Source organism: Oncorhynchus masou, chromosome 1 (assembly GCF_036934945.1).
Source record: "Oncorhynchus masou masou isolate Uvic2021 chromosome 1, UVic_Omas_1.1, whole genome shotgun sequence".
In the NCBI taxonomy this organism is placed as follows: domain Eukaryota; kingdom Metazoa; phylum Chordata; class Actinopteri; order Salmoniformes; family Salmonidae; genus Oncorhynchus; species Oncorhynchus masou.
Window position 1 is genome coordinate 25,546,525 of NC_088212.1, and position 13,543 is coordinate 25,560,067.

A 13,543-nucleotide genomic window follows, 5' to 3' on the forward strand; every position below is an offset into this window, starting at 1 on the left:
ATTCATAAATTGAACTTTCATGATTTAAAACTGAATTGAATGCAAATCAAATTTACATTTGATTGAATATTCAAATTCAATATTCATATATTCAGTTTCAATGTGGTAGATATTGCATTGTCTGTATATCAAGTTTATAAACCATAATTTAAAGTTAATTAAAGTTTAATTTAATCAACTTCTCAGATGCATTCCGATTCAGTTTCCAAATTCAGTGCTCTTTTTTCAGATTCAAAACCAAAGACAACATCCTGGTACTTAGAGGAGAGAGTAGAGGAGAGAGTAGAGGTAGAGGAGAACATATAGAATAAAACGCTCTCTGTGGTAAATAGAAGATTCTGGTCGTTTCTGATGCCAATGTGGCATGATCAATTTATTTTCTTTCTATGAATTTGTCTCCAGCGTTTGAGCCGCTTTGGCTATAAGCCATTATGACCCCATTCCTGAAAACTAAGACTCTCTGGAGCATGGATGTGCCTTCTGTTCCCCTTTTTAATCTTACTCTTGTTACTGACTGGGTTCGAACCAGGTCTCCTGCCTTTCACAAAATCATGTTAGCCCACTTAGATAAAGCCCATAGGAATTAGTTCAAGAAGCTAACACAAGTCTTCAAGTCTCCAGCAAGGTTCATCGAACCACCTGGGTTGCATTTCACCCCCCCCCTTTGACTTCATACTCAGAGATCATGGCACCAATATAACTGACTGGGTTTCGAAATCAGACCTAATGCACAACAACAATACACAAGCATAAGGATCTGTGCACCTCATTTAATGAGAGCGCAATGTAGCTGGTTTAGTGGTCCATCCATGTGATGAGTAACCTCGTAATTACCCGACTGATTACCACGTGTAGCGAACCATTCATGTAAGCTCGTGGGATCAGGCCGCTTGCGAGGCTATATGATGAGCAACCTTGGCTGAGACATGAAGACGTTAGCTTGACTGACGGTGTTCTAACCCAGGTCTCAAATATGTATATATATATATATATTTATATATATATATATATATATATATATATATATATAGAGATTGTTGTTTATTTATTACATCTCTTGCCACGAGAGGACACTCGTTCTCTGCTTCACACATACACCAGGTTACTTGTGTTTCTGAGAGGAGGACCTCTGCTGGATGTAGAGCAGACTCCTGGAGAGAGGGAATGAGAATGAGAAGTAACTGAGAATGCATGCAGATGTCAAAGGTGGGATCTGAACCCAGTTCCCCCACGGTAGAAACCGTGAGTCTTAACCGTTAGCCCAATAGGAAATTCCCACTGGGTGACACTGATTTTGAAGTTGCAAGCAGGGCTATATCACGAGGTCATGAGCCCGACTCAACATCTGCTACATCCCTTTGACCCGACCTCCTCCCCCCAAGAGAACGTTCCACAGTTGGGCGCCATAGTCACGGTCAGGATCTGAATCTAGGTCTCCCATGGGATAAACCAACGTCTTAATGGTTAGCCAATAATCATAACTGAACATTATGAGTTTGTGGAAACTAGTTGTTTTCATTTATACACAGAAAGAAGCTGTCCCACACTTCATTACCAATAAAAGATGGCGTCTTGCCATTTTGCCTTTGACCAAACCTACATGTATTGTAAAATATCTACTTTAAAACATAGTACTTGTGTTGTAACAGTATCATGGCAGTGTGATAGTGTTCGTCTAATTTTACACACACCCGGTGTTACAATAGTTGCAAAAACACACTGTGTAATGAATGACCTGTTTCCAGTGCCAACACATCATTCAGAGCCCCACCTGTTTTGAGCCCCACCGATTTAGCTAAAATAAAAAATATAAAAAAGAAACACTATTATTTTTTCCTGTTTTGCATGTTATTTTGACATTAATATGTGTCACATATCAGTTTGCAAACAATGTAAGAAAAAAAAGTTAATAAAGTCGCATACAAACAAGGTCTCGTTTTTGCTTTCTCGAATAAGGCAACTCCAAAATGCAGGTGTTTCAGCCTAGCTCAGTGCTTTCTGTGGTGGTGGAGCAGTCAGCGGAAAATACTGAGCGTAGGGGTTGGTAAATGTTCTCGAGTTGCCCCGTGTTTGAAAATCGACATGATCTCTAGTTGTGCAGTGACACTACGTCACTGCGGGGACACGACGTCACGCAAAATCTATAATTATTTATTTCAGCTTTTATTTCTTTCATCACATTCCCAGTGGGTCAGAAGTTTACATACACTCAATTCGTATTTGGTAGCATTGCCTTTACATTTTTTAAGTTTGGTCAAACATTTCGGGTAGCGTTCCACAAGCTTCCCACAATAAGTTGGGTGAATTTTGGCTCATTCCTCCTGACAGAGCTGGTGTAACTGAGTCTGGTTTGTAGGCCTCCTTGCTCGCACACGCTTTTTCAGTTCTGCCCACATCTTTTCTATATGATTGAGGTCAGTGCTTTTGATGGGCACTCCAATACCTTGACTTTGTTGTCCTTAAGCCATTTTGCCACAACTTTGGAAGTATGCTTGGGGTCATTGTCCATTTGGAAGACCCATTTGCGACCAAGCTTTAACTTCTTGACTGATGTCGCTTCAATATATCCACATAATTTTCCACCCTCATGATGCCATCTTTTTTGTGCACCAGCCCCTCCTGCAGCAAAGCACCCCCACAACGTGATGCTGCCACCCCCGTGCTTCACGGTTGGGATTGTGTTCTTCAGCTTGCAAGCCTCCCCCTCTTTCCTCCAAACATAACGATGGTCATTATGGCCAAACAGTTCTATTTTTGTTTCATCAGACTAGAGGACATTTAGCCATTACCTTGTACGCTAGGAACCTTTGTCTACCTTGGCCATTTAATGTCAATGGATCCACACTCCTTAAATTATTTCACTGCATCTGAACTATTACCTGTTGTGCTATTGGATAATCCACCTTCCTATGCCACTTCCATCCCCCTAGTGACCAACATCAGAATAGTATAATTGCTGTTTCTTTGTCAAAACCTGGTAATGTTCCTTTGCATAAAATCATTCTTTCCAGTTGGTACTGCCTGGGTTCCCCAATGAAAGGCTTTTGAGGTGGGTTTATGGAAAATCATTACCCATGTGCCAGATGTGTTCCCCTTTCCCTGTAATCCTACGTATGTCACTGCCTTCACCCATTCATTATTCTCCACATCCCCCGTCCACAAAGGGAACGAGTAGGATTTGGAGAGCAATAAGTACCCTGCATGTGTGTTTCCATGGTTGCGATTTTCTTGATTACCATAGTGTGTGCGTATGATGGTGTCCTCGACATCTGATGACTCTTCAGGTTCTGTGGCAGAACCCTCTGTTGGTTCTTCTGGCCTTTGGTCTCGGCCCTCTGGCTGTGGTCTCCCATGTTTCTCCTCTGGCCCCTCCTCATCGGTGGATCTCAGCCTCTTTCCTCCTCTGTGTTCTAAAGCAGGATGGTTGCCAACCTGGGAGAAGCCTGGGATGGGAGAGATGGTGCCATCTGGATCTCTTGGATTGGTTCTGCTGCTTTCCTAGTGTGAGCGTGGAGAAAACTTACAACAGAAGTTAGTTCCTTCATGTACTCAAAATGGTCACACCATGTCTTAGTTATGTCTATCTGTCAGTCAGTCATAGGTCTCACCCCTGGGGTGTTCATTTGTCGTCTTGTTAACATTTCATAAGGTGTACACCCAATACCTTTGTTAAGGCTGATGCACATGTCCACGAGGACAAGGGGCAAGCATTCCACCCAGCGCATTTTTGTGGAATGGCAGGCTTTTGCAAGCCCCCCTTTGATCACTTAATTAGCCCTCTCTGTAATCCCGTTACTCCACGGGTGATAGATGGACACAAACTTCTGGTCAACACCCATCATTTTGGACACTTGGGCAACCACATAATTTCCCTAACTAGCCTGAGTATAATTTCCCTAACTAGCCATTTTGCAACTGTTCGCGCAATGCAGTTGGTAGTGGAAAATGTTTCCACCCACCTGGTGAACCTGTCAATTATCACCAGGCAGTTTCTCTTTCTGTCACGTTCTGACATTTATTTCCTTTGTTTTGTCTTTATTTAGTATGGTCAGGGTGTGAGTTGGGGTGGGCAGTCTGTTTGTTTTTCTTTGTTGGTTTTTGTGTTCGGCCTAGTATGGTTCTCAATCAGAGGCACGTGTCGTTAGTTGTCTCTGATTGAGAATCATACTTAGTTAGCCTGGGTTTCACTTTTGAGTTGTGAGTGTTTGTTTCCGTGTGAGTGTTTGTTGCCACACGGTACTGTTTCGGTTTTCGTTGATGCACGTTATTTTGTTCTAGTGTTCTGTTGTTTTTCGTATTAAACATAATGGACACTTACCACGCTGCGCATTGGTCCTCAGAAGAGGAGGAGGAATGCCGTTACACTTTCTACCATTTTGGAGTGGGAAACTTCCCTGGTTGCAGTGGAGTTTCCTTGTCTATTTTATATAACAAACATGTCGCGCAACGATAAATGAACAGTTTAACATGTATATTTTTAACGTGCTGATTCAAATTTTGTCAAAACCATTGGGTCGAAATATTCTCCTCCTAATATCCCCCCTTTGATGAATGGTACAATCCATGAGCCAATCGGCAAATATTAAAGATCATGTTTGATGGTAAACAGGGCATGCCAGACAAAAGATGTAGCCTTAAGCCAAACCTAGGACAGAGAGCACACCCTCTCTCCCTCCACACTTGGCGATTGAGAATATCAGCCTGCTGCTGTTTCTCAAGATCTGTAGTTTCAGTTGACACAAACAACAAAAAATCAAATGCATGTGTGTGACAACGGGAAACAGCCACCTTGGCCACCTCATCAGCTATGCTGTTATCAATTCTAGCACAATCACAGCAACCTGTGTGTGCCTCAACCTTAACAATAGCCAATGTGTTAGGTTTTCACATAGCTTCAATCAACTGTTCAACATAAGGTTTGTTTTTAAACAGGTGTGCCTGTGGAATTAGTAAACCCTCTTGCTCTCTAAACCCCACTAGCAAGTAAGGGCCTTCCCTTCCCCAATTCACAAGATGTAGTCAGAGCTAATAAATATGCCTGTTGCGTGGATAAATGGTCTGCTAGGGGCCGTATAATATCATCTTCCACATCTACTACAGCTAATCCTACATGTTTCTTCCCTGTGCTTTGATCTATATAAGCAGAGCCATCAACAAACAGCACCATGTCAAGCAGAGGCTCATCAAACAATTATTTGTCCAGTACACATTCCTAGGCTGTCCCGATGTCCCTGTTATTATTACTGATGATTTGCTCAGAGAAGCCCAAACAACTTGTCCAGGTTTGTCTTAACAGGGACAGTGAACTCTAGTGTCTTATTAGAAATGGTAGGTCATGTCCTTAACATTAAGAGTAACCATTGGCTCTTCTCTTCCATCATTGAATTCATACTGAAGCAGGGAAGTCGGGTGCCTTCATTGTTGATTCTGAGGGAAATAATAACTGTTGATGTTATGATTTCCCGTTGGCCATGGCTGTCCTCTGTCATGAACTTGTCCTCCTTGTCCATAGGGCACAAGTGGCCCCGGGGAGCATTTCCAGCTCTGGGCGAGTGTTACTGTGGCTGAGTTTCCTCTTCCTCTATCAGACCCAAAGTTTCCTCTGGCCCTGTTGTAACCACTTCCATTTTCCCCACTGCGAACTCACATGCCCCAACTGCCCACAGGTTCAGCATTGAGGGTTGTTCCATTCACGAAGGGCTCCTCTTCCAGGCCATGTTTATGGGTCACCATAATGCTGAGTGGTGAAAAGCACATACCCTGCAGGTACCAGGTTCACAGGTGTGACTGATGTGAATGTGGGGGAGCTGCAGGCTGTGGTTATGGTGAGCCTGTAGAAACAACTTGAGCAGATGTCTAGGGTCTTCCAGTGTGTCCCTTTTTGTGGAGTGAGTTGAGGTGGCGAGGGAAACTCCCTCCAGGAACTGTGCCTCTGTTTTCTTCCAGCACCATCATTCCCATCACCGTTTCTGATACAAGGGCACTTCTCTTCATCCCCTTCTCCTTGTCTGAAATACCTCCTGGACTAAATCCAACCTAGTCTTGTTGAATGAACCAGCCATTGGATATCTATGTTCTCATACCATCTCTGTCCAAACATGCCATTTCTTAAAAGGAAATGTAAATTCCACAACAGGAAACTTATTTTGCATATATTCAACAGGCGTAACAGGCTTCATTGCTCCTATCTCCTCATTCTGGTTCGACTGTGCCATGGTGCTCCGGTATTTTATTTAGATAGTCTGCGTGTAATGTGTTTTCCAATTTCTATACGGTTATTCTAAAGTGGGTGTAAATATGTAGGAATATGCCTATATAAATTCTTCTCGATCTCCTTTCAGTGTGTGTTAAACAACAGTGGGTGATACTGAAATCCTAATTCTACTCTCACTTACTCCAGGCTATGGTAAATAGTAAATGCTTCTACTAAACTTAAATATATTTCACACACAGGCCTCACATAGACAACCACATGCTAGACTTCAATTCCTAAGCGTAGAGTATCAGTAATATTTCATTCACCAGTTCCCCCTGGTGATACCGCAACAAAGACATTTGCTATGAAAGTCTCTACAGAACACCACTTCCTTGTAATAGGAATATTAGGGCTTGTAGGGCTGTACCTCTCCTATACTATCCTATGGTAGGAAAATGTCACTAACAAATATGTTCAACCTGTTATTCAATTAACTTCAGTCGTACTCCTAACTTTTTATTCCACCATTGGCCATTACCTAAAAAAAACCTTTACAGGCCTTTGCAGACATGGTGAGCATCTGTTTGGTTTTATTTGACAGTCAGCCGTGTAATGATAATGATGTAGGTGCCCTATGTTAGCCTTTCCTACCTATTATCTAACCTGTAATAATATCAATAGTATTGTATCGGTTTGAACTCTATTTCATCCACTCTTCTCACATGCCCATAAAACACAACCTCCTCTCTCCACCAATTCCACTTAAAAGGCTCCTTATCTCTCCTCCTACAAGTAATTATAGGTTGTATGTCAACTAATACAACATATGTTGAGGGTATTACTAGTTCCTTGGGGTGTAGGGTAATACACGTCCTATAGGTATTATCTTTGTCAAACCTGCCTTTTCTTATACAATGACAGAACTCCTTCCTGCTGTCTTCACTTCCAAAAATCCCTTTCTTATACTATTCCAATTTAATGCCTATATCTATACACTGTTCCTCATCCTCCTCCTTATCAAAAATAACCAATTCTCGATTTGTTTATCTCCTCACCCACTGCACATTTCACTCACACCAAACACATCAGGACAGACAACATATTATTCCTATCTTCCAGGTGCCCCATAAGTTGTCGCCTGTTTCAGAACTTTCACGCTAGATACAGCTTCTGATCCTAACCAGTCTTGAGTACCCTTCCGGAAGTTACCCCAGCACCCCCAACACGCTAGAAGGCGAGCTACTCTTCTTAATACATGTGACATATGACACACATTGACATACAACAATTACCACACATTCATTGACTTATACAGGCACATTTTAGGTTGCTTTGTTTTTACAATTATAAGAGGGAGGCGGCGCTTTTACATACCAGCGAAACACTAAACACCCACTTCTTATAAATTACAGATTTCGATATAACAGGTGTCTGCTTACCTTACAATTTGGTGATCAGAGAAGGGGGTTCAGGTTCCGTCCAGTAGCGTTGCACTCACTCCCTCCTGGCAAGCTCGCCAAATCTCGGTTCCGTTTTTCTGTGCTCCGTTTTTATTTACTTAACAAATAAGGAACACTCAAAATGTGCACTTATAAATCATGACAATTTTAATCAAAATACATGTACAGCTGTAGACAGAAGTCCAAGATCAAACATTACATATACAACTGATGTCTCTCATGAGTTCTGCCCCATAGGACAAGTCCCAAGTTATTTTATTAAGCCCGAAGTCCAGCCCTATAGTGATGTCACTGCATACGTCATTACTCTTTCGCCATCTGGCTTGGATTCTCAGTCGACACGGCCCCCCGCCGCACCACCACGACTGGTCTGCCGACGAATACTCCATCCGCTGTGCCTTCAACCGGCCTCCGTCTGAGCAGACTCCTACCTACCACCCCCGGGCTACTAACTTTAAACGCAGTGTCGCCCTCTGGACACTATGATCACTTGGCTACATAGCTGATGCCTGCTGGACTGTCCATTAATCACGGTACTCCATTCTGTTTATTTATTTTTTATCTGTTGGCCCCAGCCGCGAAGTCAAGCTCTGTGTGTAGTTAATCCCACCCTCTCTGCCTAGTCATCGCCATTTTACCTGCTGTTGTTGTGTTGTCGTCTAACCTGTTGTTTTAGCAAGCTCTCCCAATCAAGACCTGCAATTACTTTATGCCTTGCTGTATGTCTTTCTCAAATATCAATATGCCTTGTAAACTGTTGTTCAGGTTAGTTATCATTGTTTTGGTTTACAATGGAGCCCCTAGTTCCACTCCTCACACCTCTGATACCTTCTTTATCATTTGTTGACTTCTGTGATCGAAAAAGCCTTGGTTTCATGCATGTCAACATCAGAAGCCTCCTCCCTAAGTTTGTTTTACTCACTGCTTTAGCACACTCTGCCAACCCTGATGTCCTTGCCGTGTCTGAATCCTGGCTTAGGAAGGCCACCAAAAATTCTGAGATTTCCATACCCAACTATAACACTTTCCGTCAAGATAGAACTGCCAAAGGGGGAGGAGTTTAAATCTACTGACAGTGATAGCCTGCAGAGTTCTGTCATACTTTCCAGGTCTATGCCCAAACAGTTCGAACTTCTAATTTTAAAAATTAATCTCTCCAGAAATACGTCTCTCACTGTTGCCGCCTGCTACTGACCCCCCTCAGCTCCCAGCTGTGCCCTGGACACCATCTTTGAATTGATCGCCCCCCTATCTAGCTTCAGAGTTTTTTGGTTAGGTGACCTAAACTGGGATATGCTTAACACCCCCACAGTCCTACAATCTAAGCTAGATGCCCTCAATCTCACACAAATCATCAAGGAACAACCCTAAATCCGTAAACATGGGCACCCTAATTGACATTATCCTGACCAACTTGCCCTCCAAATACACCTCTGCTGTCTTCAATCAGGATCTCAGTGATCACTGCCTCATTGCCTGTATCCCCTACGGGTCCGCGGGCACCCCTCATCACTGTCAAACGCTCCCTAAAACACTTATGCGAGCAGCAATTTCTAATCGACCTGGCCCGGGTATCCTGGAAGGATATTGACCTCATCCCATCAGTTGAGGATGCCTGGTCATTCTTTAAAGTAATTTCCTCACCATCTTAGACAAGCATGCTCCGTTCAAAAAATGCAGAACTAAGAACAGATATAGCCCTTGGTTCACTCCAGACCTGACTGCCCTCGACCAGCACAAAAACATCCTGTGGCGGACTGCAATAGCATCGAATAGTCCCCGCGATATGCAACTGTTCAGGGAAGTCAAGAACCAATATACGCAGTCAATCAGGAAAGCAAAGGCCAGCTATTCAAGCAGAAATTTGCATTCTGTAGCTCTAACTCCAAACTTCTGGGACATTGTAAAGTCCATGGAGAACAAGAGCACCTCCTCCCAGCTGCCCACTGCACTGAGGCTAGGTAACACGGTCACCACTGATAAATCCGTGATAATCGAAAACTTCAAGCATTTCTCAATGACTGGCCATGTTTTTGCAACTACATGTCACTTTGTCCCCACCTGTGAGTATTGGTTTTGTTATGGTGTTTGTTTGACGGTGGGAAAAGGGGGTACCAGGATAAGTCGCCCATGGGCATACATTACCCGTCGGAATACTTTGTATAAAAACACTAGTTAGAACTGGGCGGACCACCCACTGTATTTTTGGTTAGTTAGCTGTTGGTGAAGTAGGCTAGTCTAGATTAGGGGTGTTTTTGGATACTTATTATTTCTTTCCTTGGGTCCAGCTCAGCCCCTTTTCCCCATTACCGTGTGTTTTCAAATAAACCATGAGTGTTTGACGGTAATTTAGTTGTCTATGGTTATTTTGTTCTCGCTCTTGCTTTTTCACTATTATAATTTTCATGAGTTATGTTACGGGTCTTGTTACCACCCCCCCTAGACTGTCGGGCCAAAAGGGATCCGTAACATCAATTCTTGTTCTGAGGAATTAAGGCTATTCCATGTGAAAAATTGCCAAGAAGCTGAAGATCTGGTACAAGGTTGTGTACTACTCCCTTCACAGAACGGTGCAAACGGGCTCTAACCAGAATAGAAAGAGGAGTGGGAGGCCCCGGTGCACAACTGAACAAGTACATCACAATGTCTAGTTTGAGAAACAGACGCATCACAAGTCCTCAACTGGCAGCTTTATTAAATAATACCCGCAAAACACCAGTCTCAACGTCAACAGTGAAGAGGCGACTCTGGGATATTGGCCTTCTAGGCAGAGTTGCAAAGAAAAAGTCATATCTCAGACTGGCCAATAAAGATAAAATATTAAGATGGGCAAAATAACAGACCCTGGACAGAGAAAGATTGAAAAAAGTGTTAAGGACAGACGACGACTAAGTTTGAGATGTTCGGATCAGAAAGAAGAACATTCATGAGATGCAGAAAATATTCTAGAGGAGTACTTGACGCCATCTGCCAAGCATGGTGGAGGCAATGTGATGGTCTGGGGGTGGTAAAGTGGGAGATTTGTAAAAGGGATCTTGAAGAAGGAAGGCCATCTGTTACGTTCCCCAGTTTATGTGTTGTAGTTTGTATGTTTGCATGTGTTTATTTCAGGAAATGGCTTCCTGAAATCCATCAAGCAGCTGATTGGTCGACTCCAGGGCTAATTGGAGAGCTGACCCCGCCCCCTCGTCAAGACGCAGCTGTCTCCAATTACCTATACCAGAAGCTATATAAAAGCCAGTGTTCTGTGCAGGAGGAGAGAATTTTGCTAGAGGTAGATTTGCTAGAGAATTTTGCTGGGAGGTCATTGCAGATATTTTGCTAGAGATTTTGCTAGAGATTTTGCTGGGAGTTCATTGCTGAGAGTTCATTGCTGAGAGTTGGTATGTTTAGTGAGTTTGTTGCTCAGATAGAGCTTATTTGACATCCTTTGTTTCTTAGTTTGTTTGTGAAAATTGTTTAATATTCTGTTTAATTTGTTCCCAGGGGGGAAGGGGAAGGCACCTAGGGAGTGCTTAGGCAAGAGGCCCGCGGGCATACGTATACCCGTAGCATATTCGCTGTCTAGGCACACTAGGTAAGACCTGGGCGGACCACCCCCTTGTATTTTGGTTAGGGCACCAGGTGGTGCTAAATTAGGTAAGTAGTGGCTAGGCAGGTAAGATAGGAGAGGGGGGGGCTTTGAGATTTACTTTCTTTGCTTTGGTTCCGTCCAGCCCCTTTTCCCCATATTACCGTGTGAAGGAATAAAGTCCTGGTAAACGGTACCACATTCTGCCTGTTGTCATTCTTTCTTGCACCTACAGTCCATACCTTTTTCACTTCACGGAGAGTTTAGTTGTAGCAGGGTGTTGTGTTCCCTCTTCATAGAGGCGTGCGTAACACTATCACTCCATTTTGCAATGCCATACCCTGTGGACGGCGCTTAATTGGAGCCAATTTCCTCCTACAACAGGACAATGAGCTAAAGCACAGCTACCACACTTTGCAATAACTATTTAGGGAAGAAGCAGTCAGCTGGTATTCTGTCTATAATGGAGTGCCCAGCACAGTCACCGGATCTCAACCCTATTGAGCTGTCATGGGAGCAGCTTGACCGTATGGTAGGTAAGAAGTGTCCATCAATCCAACTGTGGGAGGTGCTTCAGGAAGCATTGGGTGAAACCTCTTCAGATTACCTCAACAAATTGATAACTAGAATGCCAAAGGTCTACAAGGCTGTAATTGATGCAAATTGAGGATTATTTGATGAAAGCAAAGTTTGAAGGACACTATTATTTCAATTAAAAATCATTATTTATAACCTTGTCAACATCTGGACTAAATTTCCTATTCATTTTGCAACTCATTTCATGTATGTTTTCATGGAAAACAAGGACATTTCTAAGTGACCCCAAATGTTTGAACGGTAGTATGTGTTTTTAAAAGGCAATTAATGAGGCTGAATTAAATGTTTCGCTTCCAGACAAGGCTCTGCTGATAGCCAGGTGTAGCAGGGGTAAGGATTAATTCACTACATGGTGCTGAAAAGAAAGCTCTGCTGTTGGGACTGCTTTATGTAGGCCCTAACTGTTTGTGGGCACCGTTTGTCACCATTATAGTGCAATTAATGTATTGTTTAGTGTTGTGTAGTGGCTTTGCTGGCATGCATCTAAAAATATTAAGTTTGCCCCACCAAGGTGTACATGCTTGAATTGCCACTGCATGTTTCTCATCCTACTGTATGTCCACTGGAAGCCTGAAACTTCATGCAGTTTCTGCTTCAGATTCTTCCTAGGCTCGGCTCCCATGCTTGGCTGATGTGGTGAAAGCTTTTGACAGAGGTTAGATTCTTTCCAACACACACCACATTAGTAAGAAAAAGGACCACTTTATTATATTGTCATATACATAGTATTCAAGGACAAGTGTGATGTGAGAAGAATGACAATAAGTGATTATATAAATGCCATTATTTTGATACTTGATGTATTTTTCTATATTAAAAGTAAAACAACCAACCAATAAATAAATCCATTACATATTTACAGATATCACAAATTTGCGTGTCTACAATGTCTTAGTGAAAGCTATGACATTGCCATTTGTGTCACATACATGACACATACACACCTCACTTTTGCTTCCACATAAAGAACACATACTGTACACCGCCCGATTTGACCAATTCTTAAACCGCATAAAGAACTTTCCAATTAACAATTCATTTGTGTGATTCTTTGCTGTTTGTCCATATAGCGACATGACTTCACAATAAGATGAAAAACATTCAGGGCGTATTAGTTAACTTCTATAGCATGTACTTTATATACAGTAGCTTGTTGACATGACTGGACAATATTGCTGACCAGATGAAGTATGGATGGATAACTTAACTGTTGTAGTAACCAGGGGTGAAAGTAAGGGGGTATCTGTCCCATACAGCGTCCTGGCTAACTTGCGTTGTGGTTTGAGGAGAACACTTACATTTTGTCAAGGCGGGGAGCTGAGTGGCGAAAACGCTCGTGGAAAAGGCAAGGTTGAGTGGCCGAAACCCAAGGCTCGCAGTTGATTAATCAATTCATACCACAAATCTAGGCCTAATGACAATCGTAGAATGTCATTACAATACATGTAGGGGGTTTGTAACAGATGTCTCTTTCCATTCATCAAAGTGTGGGTGCACAGTGCACTATTGGGGTTTGGATGTTGAAATTATTTTGTGAGTGGACGAATGTCCGCGAGTAGCCTACAGGAGCTCCTTTGTTGAGTGACTGATTGACAATCAGATGAAAACACAATGACTGGTGTTGTTTATTCCACATTAAACATAAGGGGAAGCTTTCCCTAAAGTACATTGAATTGCCAAAATGATATATCCTAATTAGCTTACTCCTGTCTATACTTA